This window comes from Drosophila elegans, unplaced genomic scaffold (assembly GCF_018152505.1).
Source record: "Drosophila elegans isolate 14027-0461.03 unplaced genomic scaffold, ASM1815250v1 contig_149, whole genome shotgun sequence".
Lineage (NCBI taxonomy): Eukaryota > Metazoa > Arthropoda > Insecta > Diptera > Drosophilidae > Drosophila > Drosophila elegans.
The window spans coordinates 23936773-23950286 of record NW_024545513.1 but is presented as its reverse complement, the minus strand read 5'-3'; the positions used below and the strand labels follow the sequence as shown (position 1 = coordinate 23950286).

The 13514-nt window shown below is 36.7% G+C and overlaps 1 protein-coding gene across 2 annotated transcripts in view; it reads right to left on the bottom strand.

Moving 5' to 3' along the window:
* LOC108134829 overlaps nt 1-13068 on the bottom strand; it is a 113729-nt gene extending 100661 nt beyond the window's left edge. For both annotated transcript variants that reach the window (XM_041707148.1, XM_041707149.1), the window contains exons 1-2: nt 12823-13068; nt 5704-5839 (exon numbers count right to left, since the gene is read on the bottom strand). The gene's annotated coding sequence lies outside the window, so the exon portion shown is untranslated. The remainder of the gene's footprint in view (nt 1-5703; nt 5840-12822) is intronic.
* Nucleotides 13069-13514: the final 446 nt, after the last annotated feature.

Genomic DNA, 13514 nt, shown 5'->3' with positions numbered 1-13514 from the left:
CCCTCCAGCTGCCTGTCATTACACGTAGCGCTCATTTAAATAAATTTATATATGCTATCGTATTTCTTCTGGCTCAGCTACATTTTATGGCATTTTTTTTTTTCGCTTATCGATTCGGAAAGCAGGTCGCGACACATTGCTTGGCTCATTTGAGACGCACTGCGCTGACTGTGTTCTTTCAGTAGCGTCAAATACTTATCTTAATCGCTTTCCTTCCACCCTCCCGTCATTTTCTGGCAATATTCTGTCTGATTCGCAAACCCATTCCGATTTTCCAAGAGTCGACGGCGAATGCATAACGCTGTCATCAACACATGAATTATAAATATCGATTTGGCTTAACTTTGATTTCTCAATAATAATTTGTGATCTTGACGACATTTGATGGGCACTTGTGGTGACTGATATGCCAAAATATGGGCGTCATCCCAAAGTAAAATGATACATTTGAGCCGACTTTTTACATGGACATAGATTGACACTTATTTAATTAAAAATTACCATTGTTTCACCATTGTTGCACCCCAAAAAGCGTCTTGTCCTCTTCAAGACAAGCCACAAGTAGCTTTCAATCTGCAAAGTCTTGTGAAATTTAGCAGTTTACAAGCTGGTTACGTGAACGTAACATGAAGATGTGAAAACCGGTCTCTAAGCATTGTTGTGTTGAACAGAATTCTGTATAGCTCAGAGCGAACGATTCGTGGCTTGAATCTCTCGATGACCTCCTGCGGAATTGGGGATGGAATCCCTGGTACATGGGATATTCTGTACAGATTTTGTTTACCACATGCTTGAAAGTCGGACGAACTGGGTTGCTGCTACTCCTCAATCTCGTCATCCTCCAAACGTTCCCGTTTTCGTACGTTTCTCCAAAAGGCCACCCAGCCGTTTCTACTTGAACACTTCAATCTCCTCACCACCTCCAACCACTCACCTCCTCACCCACTCACTCGGTACCAGAACCAGTGCCAGTGCCAGTACCAGTACCAGTACCTCTCGGTTGTCTGTCAAAGATTTATTTTGTGCAGCAAACGTGAGCAAAACGTACTCGACTCAAATTTATGTATGCAATACGCATTTGGTGCTTTGTGGTCCAAATTCCAAAAGCCCTTCAATATGCCACTCGCCACCCCTGAAAAAGCCCTGAACACCTAAAGGCAGCCGGCATGTCAGCGTTGATTATGGCCCAGGGCGACTTAGGATAAGCATCACAGGCTGCGAAAAATGTTATAACTATTAGACACAAAGCAACGAAATAACAAAAAAAAAACGAAGAGAAAAAAAAAATGAAAGCAGAGGAGTGAAGTGGAGTGGAGTGGAGTGACGAGGTGTCGACTGACAGTCGAGAATTTTTATGACCAAAGGCTCTACTTTTGCACCTTAAATAAACTGTTTGATTTGACCAGCAAGCAAGCAGCGAAGGCAAAAGCAAAAGGAAGAGTCTCTCGTTCTCGTTCTCCATCAACACACACACACACATCGGTATTTATACATTCCTCAAACAATTCCAACCATTCTCTGGTTTATATATATAGAGAGATTCGCATAAAATATAATAATATTTATGTGTTGATCGCATGAAATGTGCTGTATAAATTTATCCTCTTCGATGCATTCGCTTTCTTTTTATGGTCATAAAAATGAGGGACGAGTAGGCGGGGGGGGCAGGGCAGGTGCTGGTGCTGGAAGGGATTGGGTCTTGGGCGTTTATTGCAAACTGTCACAATATTTCGGAGAAAGCAGGGATGCGGACGTATGTAGTGTGCAAGAGAGCTCAAGCTCAAGACCCATCCAGTGCCTAAGAAAAATTGACAGGAAATAGTAAATGGAAATGTGAATGTCAAAAACGTATTCCCTGATTTGAGAAGTGGGTGTGGTGTGTAAGTGGGTTGGTAGGTCTGCACCCAGAAGAAGCTGGAAAAAAAAAAATGTCAAATGTTCGCCATCGCCTCTGCCACCGCCACCGCCACCGTCACCGAACCGATAAAAGGATGATGGAATCCTAAATTCATGGAAATTTGCACCCAGTGCCGGGACATGGAATTTCTTGCTGGCGACACAATTTCTGCGGTAACCAAACACAACCAAGTCCACAGCCTCCGCACAAAAGGTCATCGAACGCGTCCCCTGATTTGATATGGTTAGTAATCCGTTTGGGAAAGGGTTTCCCTATAACCGTACAACCGTTTGTGGTCAGCGAAATTTCAGAAAGGATTTGTATTTAACTAAGCTAATAAATATGTATGGTTTGTCATTTGGCGCCATAAAACCATACATAATTTAATCAGATTCAACAGCAAAGCTGATTTACCTATGCACATTGGTTTCGATGGACATCAAAAATCAAAATGCAAAATATATAAAAGTTGAAATTTTGGAGCGAAAGCAAAATAATTATTTAGCTTTATTTTAATTTTTACTATTCAAATATTGTAGATTGTAGATTATTTCGGTCAGAGCTAGGATGGTAACATATCTTGGTTTTAAAACTTTTCTCAGGTAAAATATTTAGTAAGGTGTTATTCGTACCCATGTTAATAATCTATTTTAATTATTATTTTAGTTGAATCCTTAACCACATTATAGCCAATTTAACTATTTGGACCCTGTTTTTCGTGGTATCAAAACCAGTATACAAGTGTCTGTATTTTTGGTGGTATATACAGACACATCAACGCAAACTGATATCATAGTTTTAAAGCTATTTGTTTGTTAAGCCTTGGCCAGTTCATTTTTTATAATCCATTAGTCCACCATGGATGGTTCAAAGCACACAATCGAACCGATTTTTTATCCCATCGCATTAAATGATAGCAACCATAACAAATATCCGCTTTTATTATAACTATTAAAGCTAAACCGAGGCAAAATACATTTTTTATTAATAAAGGCAATGAGTAGAAGGTATTTTTTAGTCGGGATGCTCAACTATAGTCCTCTTTCTTGGTTCTTTTGTGACAGAATGAGTCGTTGGATTCCGTACCGGAATCTGGCAACTTGTCGCCGGAGATGGGTATCCCAAACCGGTGGAAGTTGATGGCGCTTGGGTGTAGTGAAACCAGGAGGGCGAAAAACTGATGCTAATGCTGGTGATGCTGTTGCGCGGAGTTCGTTTATATACGTTTTGTGTTCAAAAATAAACGGAAGCCATAATAATGAGATATATATTTGGATTCTTCAGCTGCCCATCTTGCAACGCCTTGAACCCACCTATATGGTCCCTGTATGAGCCCCTAACTATATAAACAGGCTCATACAAATGCTCATACAAACACACATCGTCAGCAACGAGAACATACAAACATTTGCCCAGAAGGGGATGCGAAAAAAAAAAAAAAAACAAAGAGATTGTAGGGAGTTGGGTTAGCATAGCATCTGCCTATTATAATTTTGTGCGCATAAAACTCAAATTTTTCTGTTTTGCCACCAGGCCCATTTGTTTTACTCAATCTTCCGCCACCAGTGAAAAAGGTACAAAATTAAAAATATATGTGTGTATAAACGATTTTTTGATGCCGCCACCGAATCAGAGGGTCAAATAGAACTGAACTGCAAGAATTTAATATACCCGGAGAAAATATTGTAAAATAACTGCTATGTATACAGGCCACCAAAGCGGCGATTGGTTTTATTTTAAAGAGAAACGTCAGTAAAAACGCTATATTTAAAAGTCCGAACCAAGAAAAAATTGTACAACTCAATAAGCTTGTAAAACAATATGTTTTCCTCTCTACTAAAAAAAAGTGTAAAGTTTTCTCCGTAGTATTCTGGAAAGTACCAAATCTTGTCGCTCTAGTTCACAGTTCACAGTCCTCCCGACATACTTTTGCTTAACAGTTTTTTTGAAGTGTTCGCCCCTAGAGCTAATTATGTTTTGTCTGAATCGTGTCAATTAAATGTTAACTAAATTTACGCACTGAAAGTGTAACTTTTTTTAAGAGCAGTTCTAATGGTCACATGCGGGACGAGGGCATTTCTAATTTCCTGGACCCCGTCTCTTCAAACAAACATTACATTTGATTGTTATTTTTTCTCAACACCAAATCCGAAGTAGGCCCACACAACAAGGACGAAGAAATTCAAAACTGAAAACGAGAAACAAAAAGCAGTGCTCTGCGTAGCGGAGCAAAACAAAAGAAATGACTGCCGTTGTTTGGACTGCATACAAATTTCGCATTAGCCCCGGCAACAATTTCTCCTGCTCCGGGGGTAATGGAGTTCGGCTTTCATCTCCTTTTGCTCCTTTTTTGTAATGGCCCACACATATATATATATATATATATATATATATATTGGGTAACCCCTGGGCGCCAGCAGGATGTGGCTGTAAAAGCAGGCAGACGTTCATTTACACATCAATTCCGCTCATTCATACACCAATTTGGATTGGACTCTTATATAAAATTTCATTAATTTCCAATCGCCAGACGCGGTTTGCATTATGAACTCGGAGAGACGAGAGCCACCCTCTCGATATCGTTTCATATGTATATATATAATATATATATATATATATATTTATATACAACAATATTGTGGAATGTGCAACAACATCCACCCCAATCGGGCACTCACCCTTACGGGGACATCTTGACGATGTATTTTTGTTAGTTTTTTTTAGTGGACAGTACTCGTAAACCAAAAGAAGGGAACTCGGAAACTGTTGTTAAAGACAAACCACTAGTACATTTGTATTAGTTTTTATTAAATAAATACCTCAACAATAATAATATAAATATAATGTCTCTTCAAATAATCACATTTTTAGGGGAACTATAATAATTTGTATATAAAGGCCACTTTTTTTAACAGACTCGTAATCTTTTAACCCACTATTAGGCAGTATATTTATTTATTTGAATATTTCGCATATATAGATTACCAACCCAGTTACATTTAATGTGAGAAAGTGTGTTTGAGTGTGTGATAAAAGGTGTTTAGGAGTTAAGCCCTGCCATCTGTCCCCCAATTTGACATCTGTTCACCACAGTTGATTGTTTTTGTCACCCATGGATTTTCCCCTCGAAGAATGTGTGTTTCAGTTCCAGACTTTAAGAAATACGTATTGTAATTTTTCGTCTTTGTTTAATTTCGGGTGTCCTTTTCCTCTTACACCAGGGGACCGACCCAGCACCCTTTCCTCAGGCATTTCCTTTTTAGTTTTCCAGCAAGGCCACAGCCAGCGGCCAAGGAAACGTGGGGTTTAGGAACGTTTTTGCTTTTAAGAAGCTGAAGTCGTCGCACGACCTGATCCCAGCCCTCCATCTCACGGAAAGTCCAAAATCTTTCCGAATACAAAGAGCTTGTTGCTCTTGCTTTTAAGTCGCCCCGCCTCCCCGCCTCTCCCCCTCTCCACGGCCTTGTATTAAAGAACATTTTCGTAGCCACTTGCCTAGTTCTCCGCCCATTCAGTATTGCCGATTTAGCAGGCAAGGCACGTAATTCTAATTTAAAAATTACAAGTCTTGCTTGGCAGCCGGTATCATGCGTTTGATAAGGCTATGTCGCATATGTATTTCTGCCTATGTATATGTATATGTATAAGCTCTTTGGATTAGCGCCGTTTATCACCTGCAAACACATGGAAAGTTCACCATAATGCGGAATTTGGAAAGTGTGTGTTTACCGGAAAAACTATTCCCACAATGAAATATCTTCAATATTTTAGATTTATAACATAATACTTATACAAATTCAACTTACCTGAGTGATGAAGCAGATCAGCATTTCCAAAATCGTGGAAGTTGTTTCAAAAATCACCAATCATCAAGAAGACTTAGTTTTTGCCTGCGAGTGAACGGTTTTTGGAGTGGGCACATGCCAATACATTGGCAGTAGTCTGTAAACAAATCGTGGAGAATTTTATTTATTTTGTACTTTATGAGTTTTTAATAATACTTAAAAAAATGTTACACACACAATTTGAAGCTTCCACTTCTTTGTATAAAAACGTTCTCCCCAACATTGCCCAAATAAACCATTTTTAGTCAACGAGTAGAGTAACCTGTGAAAAAAAGCCCTTTTCTAGCACGCTTTCGAACTCCAAAAGCCGTATCCTCATTTCACGGAGAGAGAGTGCTCATGAGAGCACTTGTAGTTGTTAGGTACACTTCTTGTGGTAATGTACCGGATGCTAAGCCCTAATTAGAGAGCACAAGGTAATTTTGTGCATTTTTTTTGTACATACTTGCGAGTTCAATTAGTTTCAAGTTAGGAACGATATCAGAAAGTTATATAGGTGTTGCTCTGGGTTATTCGTCAAACACAGCGTGTTATTTAAATTTGTAAAGAAAAATTTTATTATTATTATTTTTAAAAATGTATTTTCACTAGATTTAATCACTTAAGAATAACGATTTCGGTTTTAATTGATTAAATTTTAATACACTGCTTTTAAGAAGGGGTACTGCTCACGCCTTTGCACATGGAGCACAATGGTTTTTGTAAATTCACATGCTTATGGAGATGTGGGGGCCGGCACATTAGGTTACACTAACAATTTTTCGTTTCTTCTTTGCGGTCAAATTCGTTACTGATAAGAACAAGGCAAGGCAACAACAATTAAATGGCAAAGTCATATTAAATTTGTTTTTGTCTTTCCTCAGCTCTACACTAAATTCTTTAATTGTGTTCGTAATCTTTTTTAAAAGTGTTGGTTAATGCAACCGTATTTTTAAGCAGCGCAACACCAATTTTTGTCCCGAAAAGAAAAAATATGTAAAGGTTTATTATTCTCACAAACTAAAATACATTGCTTAAAATTGTATTTTATTTAAAGCATGATCTTCATAATTTCCTAATTATAGAACAAACTTTTTTCTATTTATCGTAACGAGTATTTTTATCTTGCCACCGTCATTGTGAACTTATAAGTTAACTCATATACACGTCTCTGGCAAACACCACACCTATAAAAACCGCTTCTGTAGACTTTAACTTCGTTGAGTTGAGTTAAACCTGCAACGATGAGATTTGGCTGAGATGGGCAGAGAGTTGAGTTAAATTGGCTGACGAACAGGGGCAAAAAAATTTAATTTCACTTAAATCTTTCTTTCAATTAAAAGTTTTAATTGATTTTCCGTATATTCATGCACACATGCACATATTGTGGATGCGTGTCCGCCAGTGCGTATGTGTGCGTGGGTGGGAATAAGGATGTTCGCGCTTACCTGTTGTCGGTAATTAATAATAAATATACCCACGAGCCAAGTGTGAGAAAACTTAGTTGTTAAGCCAATTTTTTTTTATAGATACAAGTGTTTTATATATGGGTTAGGAAATTCAAAATTAGTTTAATTGTTCAACCCCATGTTCAACGGGTGTTCTAATTTCAGCTACAAGTCTAACTTTATTATAAGAAACAAAAAAGTTCTTATTTTATTGTTGCGTGTTTATAAATAGGAATAGTTTGGATTAGTCGTCTCATAAAATAAATGGTGCAATAGAATGATATGTTCGAATTTTTATAACTTCAAGGGTTTTGAATATAGTTTCATCCTTTTGGTTTGGACGTTTCACAAATACTATATGTAAGTATAAGTATTAAGTGTAAAATAAAATGTCGAAATTAATAATTAATATTATTTAAACTTTGAAACTGTTAACATTTTTGCAACTTTTTAAAAACCTCCAATTTGTGATTAAAAACATTTTCATATCATATATAAAGTTTATATGTTAATACTTTTTATATGATATATTCAGTCGTTTTAAAAACGATTGCATCTTAGAAATTATAATAAATTCTGCAGCGGATTACAAATTTACCGATTTGACTTTCGACATTTCAAACATTTGTTTAAGTGTACATGCAATGAGATTTGAACTGTGTTCGAACCTCATGTTTGTTTGCTATGTTTGATGCTAAATGGCATTTTCCAACATAGCGAACGTGTGCGGAGCAACAGCACTGAGCCCAGAGTAGTGCAAGTGAGCTCTGCAGATACGTGGATAAATGTTCCTGTTGATTCAACGTCAACAAATTCGCAGTGTGTTAGAACATTTGTAAAACAGGGGAAATCGTTTTTTAACTTCTTCTTTTAAAACGCATCAGCTAGATCCAATTCGAACTCGAACTCGAACCTCATACTAAGCTCCACCTCCCCATCGAACTCCGATCGAACTTCAACCGGGTATGACCGATCATGAAAAAGCACTGAAGTTGTGAAGAGAGAAAAAGAGAGAGCAATTATTTGTTGTGTCGAGAGCGAATAGAGGGCATAAAAGGAGTAAACAATAATAAAGAGCGCCACAAAGAAGAAACTGAAATTTATGAACACTGAGAAGTAAATGGCGTGGGCGCAAAAGAAAAACAAACCGCAAAACGAGTACAAAAAACCAATAATGAAGCCGAAATAATGCTAAAACCACACAAAAGGGTAGCGTGAATACAAGAACAAATCATGCCATTTCAAGGTAAATAAATAGTGGGGAACCTCCCTTCCAATGCTCAATATCATCAGCAATAAGCAACGTGAATGGAAAGCTGTCATAAAACGCCCATTTTCCCGCATTTCCTTATCAATTCAATTTATTTTTCCGTCTTTATCGCCCTTCATTGAGTGAGTATTTACTTTAGATTTATGAACCTACTTTACTTCTGAGCTTCTCGGAATTTAAGGGTTACTTTTTATACAAACATGTAATTTCATAACGAAGAAAAATAACAGAATTAAAGTATTAAGGGAATGCATCGATCTGCATAATTAATATTACCTTATAAAAAAGACCTGCCTTGGGTAATAAAAAGTTTATGCAACAGTTATTTCGTTTGTATTTATTACATTTTTTTTTTTAATTAAGGTGTAAAAAAGTGGAATGGTTATTCTTATTGGCATTTAAAAAACTATTTGGGAATGTGTATTTGAAATTCTAATAAATCAAAACACCTCTTAACACTTTAGATGAAACTCAAAATCTATTTTTAATTTTTGTTTTTTAACTAGCGAACTTATTAAATAATTAATTAATTTTAGCCCAGCAGGTTAGCTAAACGTGGTATTTACGTGTGTTCTAGTGATTGAAACTAAATCAACAAACTTTTAAAATTACGTCCGTGAGAGAATATAAAACAAAATTAATTTACATTAGGATTGCATCGTTTTGTTTTACTTTCAACTGCAACATCAATTAAGATTTATTGGCCAGGCCAAGACAAAATTGACAATTTGTTTTGATTTCCATCGCTTTTTCGAGGGTTTCTTGAATGGCCTGTAGTTTGCTGCCGTACACTTTTTTTCAATTAACCCGACAAAAATAAGTCTTAAATAATATACCACGTTCAGCGAATTTTCATGGCAAAAAGTTCATTTTTTACGTGCGGTGTAGCATGGCTCACCGTTTTCCGAAACATCTTTTTCACACATTTTTTGTTTGACATAATGCGGGAACAATTTTTTTCGACGATGTGCACGTTTTTCGCATTATTTTGATGTGATGTGATTCATGGTTAAAACGGTACTTAAATGAATTTTCGAAAACTTGTCAAATGGTCGATAAGTGTCTGGAAGATTTAAGATGACGCACCCTGTTCAATAAATAAATTTGTGTATGTAACTACATTTTGTAGTTTCAAATGCCATCTTTGTGTACCACCACCTTATATCTTTTTTGCTGGCGCAAAGTATTTGCAAGTACATATTTCGGGGAGAAGCTGGTTTCGGGCTATTATTATCGCGTGGTTTCGATCAGGAAGCCGAAAAGATGGTCAAGCTGTACTGCCTTAACGCCAAAACCAAACAGTAACACAGAAACCACAAGCAATCCTTCATCTGCAACACAGCAGCCTCAGTTGAAACTTCAGTTTTCTCAGCGTCTCTTTGTGCGCTTGGCCCCAACTTTATTTGAAACTCCATCTCTGCCTTTCCGCTTGGGCCATAATTGTTGTCAAAACGAGTTTTCGATGAAGTGGTTGCTCTGGTTGTTGTTGTTTGCTATTGTTGTTGTTGTTGCTGCTGCTGCTGTTGCTGCTGTTGCTGCTATTTTTGTTGTTGTTGCTGACGAAGTGACCGTTGCTGTTTCTGCGGTTAGACTTAACTACAGCTAACCCAAGCTCCAAAATCTAACTCAACGAACTCGAGCATGTAAAAAACAAGAAATAACGCCATTATTAAGTGTCCCGACCATCGTATACCCACTACTTTTTCCAGTTACGAAAAATCATTTATCAATATGGTTTTCACAACTTGGCAAATTGTAAATCTTAGAGGGCCACAAAAACAATATACCCTCCTGCTCTTCAAGTAAATGGTATAAAAACTCGTGACTCGATCATGAGCCAACTCTCGGGAAAAGATTCCTGGCAAGACATATCCCTTTGTGGAAAACTATTCGAGGAAAGATCTGGTTTCTTATTATGGAACTGAAAGCTTCTATGTATTTAAATAAATACATCATCTATTAGTATTATATAACCTTTAGAAATTAAAGATTAAGGGGGAAGGAGTTGATTCGTGTAAAAACGTTATTTTTTTTGTTTTTGACGAAACATTTGATATTTATTCTTAAACACAATGCACGTTTAATGACCATGAAAAATTTAACTGCGGTGTGCCCATCATCACTCGTTAAGGGATCATCCGAAATCAATATAAAATAAAAAACAACTACTGCAAACTATTGAAGCTATTGCAAAAATTAAATATTCTTAAAAACATTAAAATTATGATTTACTTGCGTATTGAAGCTATGATGATTTGCGGCTCAATATTGTTTTAAATATTTTTTTTTGTTCTTATTTTATGTTATAGTCGTCCGATTTTGAAGAAATTTAAATCGGAATTCTAACTAAAAAAAAATCAAAAAACAGCAGACATCATTATCATTATCATTTATCATGAAATCATTTATGTATTTTCCCGATTGTTCCTATGGGAACTAGACAGATTTAAACATAATATTCATGAAATTACACTCATTTAAGACAACAACAAAAATCAAAAAAATATATTTTTATTTAGATATCTAAGTTTGTAGATTTTACTTTTCAAATATTTATTGAAACTAACACCGTATTAAACGAAATAATCCAAGTCGTAAAATTTTAATTAAATGCAACATAAATCAATTTTTTTTTCAATACAATAAAATTATAAAAGTTTCTCCTAATCTGAGCCGTTTATAGGTCGAATGGAAAATGCGGGAATGGAATTTTAATTTAACTTCAAAATTATATTCCGAAATAGAATGAAAATTTGTTGTGGGGTAAATTGCATTCCATCTTAAAATAGAAAAGTGTTGTATGAAAAAGTCCATGCCTGACATATTTCACTAAACCTATAATAATAGTTCCCACACTGCAAGGGTATACAATTGTTTAGTGCACCTATTGGAACCGCTTTTTTATATCTCTCGTTTCCAAGACCGCAGGTTGCCCATCTCCTGGTGTTTTCTAAGTGCGTGAGTGCTGCTAATCGCTTTGTTTTTAGTTTTCCTTGACTCCTGCTCTCCTTTTTCCTGCAGTTCTCTTTCTTTCTTTCTTTCTTTCGCCCAAAGATAAATTCATGAAAACAAAAAAGTGCCGCGCCAAAAACACCAACTAACACACACACGCCCCACGCACACACACACACACACCAATACCAAGGCACCCGCACCGCAGGCACACGCACACTTTGACGATTCCGCTGGCGACTAACTGTACTGCACAACGCATGGCCAAAAAAAAAGTAAAAAAAAAGACAAGGGCTTTTCTGCTCTCTGGTAAGTTTTTCCCTTGTTTTCTGTCTTCTAATTTCTGTTGTTCGTGCTTTGTCCTCTGTTGTTTGTTTGTTTTTTCTTTCTTAATTTTTGGCAACGTCAATTACACGCTAGCGTTTAACCCTTGGCAGGCGCAGGTAGCGAGGGTTAACTCTCTACACAGGTACAAATAATCTCAATTTAGAGAAAAATACGTTTACTTTGTATCTTTTTTTATCAGTGAATGACAACAAAAATATACGTATAATACTTTTCATAATATATCATATGTTTTTTTTTTAAATTTTCGTTTTACCATATATGCACCCGTATCTGTTTCCAAAATTTTTACGGAAATTCATTAAAGCGATCATTAAATTGTATTTTCTGAACTGCAAGACAACTTTTAGACTTGGTTTGCTTGTCGTCTCTTAAGGGTTACAACTTTACACAGTCAAAGCTTTTTTTCAAACAATGCACTCATTATCTTGACTTCACGGTCTTTATTGCATTAGTCACCAATCGAAAAATCCATTAAACACTGAACTATCGTGTAGTTCGATGCTTTAACTTTTTAGGGTTCAATGTATTTCATCTTCAATTATGATGATAAATTACTTTGCAGTTCCTTTTAATGATATATTTCAACATGGATGCTTTGAATTCAAATGAGTAAGGGGTGAACAACATTCCAACTGGATCGTGAATTTTTGAATTTCTTTACGGATCGAACGAATAAAGCAGATGCCTTTTTGGGGTTAATGGCTTCGGTCTGCACTTCATACACTTCACATATTATTTTATTTTCGCTGTTTGTTGCCTCTTTTTCTTTCTTTTTTTCTTTCTTTCGGAAGCGAATGCAAATGATGCAGTCCGTTTGATTCATTTGACATTACAATTGCTGCAGCTGCACATTGTTGTTATTATTGTTGGCGATGCTGCATTTTGCTTCAGTTTTCATGTTTTTTTTTCCAAGCACGTTGTTGTTTTTGTTGCAGGTAAGTCGAAGATGAGTGTCGAACCGGTTGAACGGGTACACAAACACAAGCACAAATAAACACACATGCACACACACAATTGCACTCGCTATCTCTCTCTCGTTCCCTCTCACTCACTCCATGCACTCTTATTTGCCCCTCTCTTTACCGCGCTTTGTGTTGATCAGCTCTCTCCGATCTCCTTTATTTACTCCAAAATATGATCGCCTTTGGCGACTTTTAGAGTCGGGGAATCACGAAACACGCTCACTTGCAAGTAACCGAAAAAAAAGAATGGATAATGCACTCGAAACCAGCTGTTAAACACCCGCGCGTTTTTCGCGGCGGCACTCGAATTTTCGTTAACCCGCGACGCGACGCTCTCTCGTACGATTCGTTTGTGTTTGGTTTGTGTTTGGCTCTTTCGCTCCGTTTGGACCGGCGTTTGCCTCAGTGTTGCCAGATGGAAAATCAGCTTTCCCCCTAAAAAATCTCGCAGAACACCGATTTCAAATCAGCAAACCAGTTTTCCCAGTAAATTTATCACATGTTAATATTAAAAAATTTTATTTTTTCGAGAAATATATTGTAGTAAGAGACGGAAACATATAAGACATTTACCAAAAATTAAAGTTGCTGTTCGATATTTTGTGGTCTTGTTTTCAACTCAGGTAACTTCTGCGTTTGGTTATTTACTTTTTAATGAAGAAGACAGTGTAAAATAGTCATATTAGAAAAAAAACACTAAACTTCCCCCCTACAAAATATTACCTCCTGAAATTCCGCCTACACCGTCAAAAAAACCCCTAAATCTTGGCGGAAAACCCCTCATCTGGCAACACTGCGTTTCTCTGTAGAGAT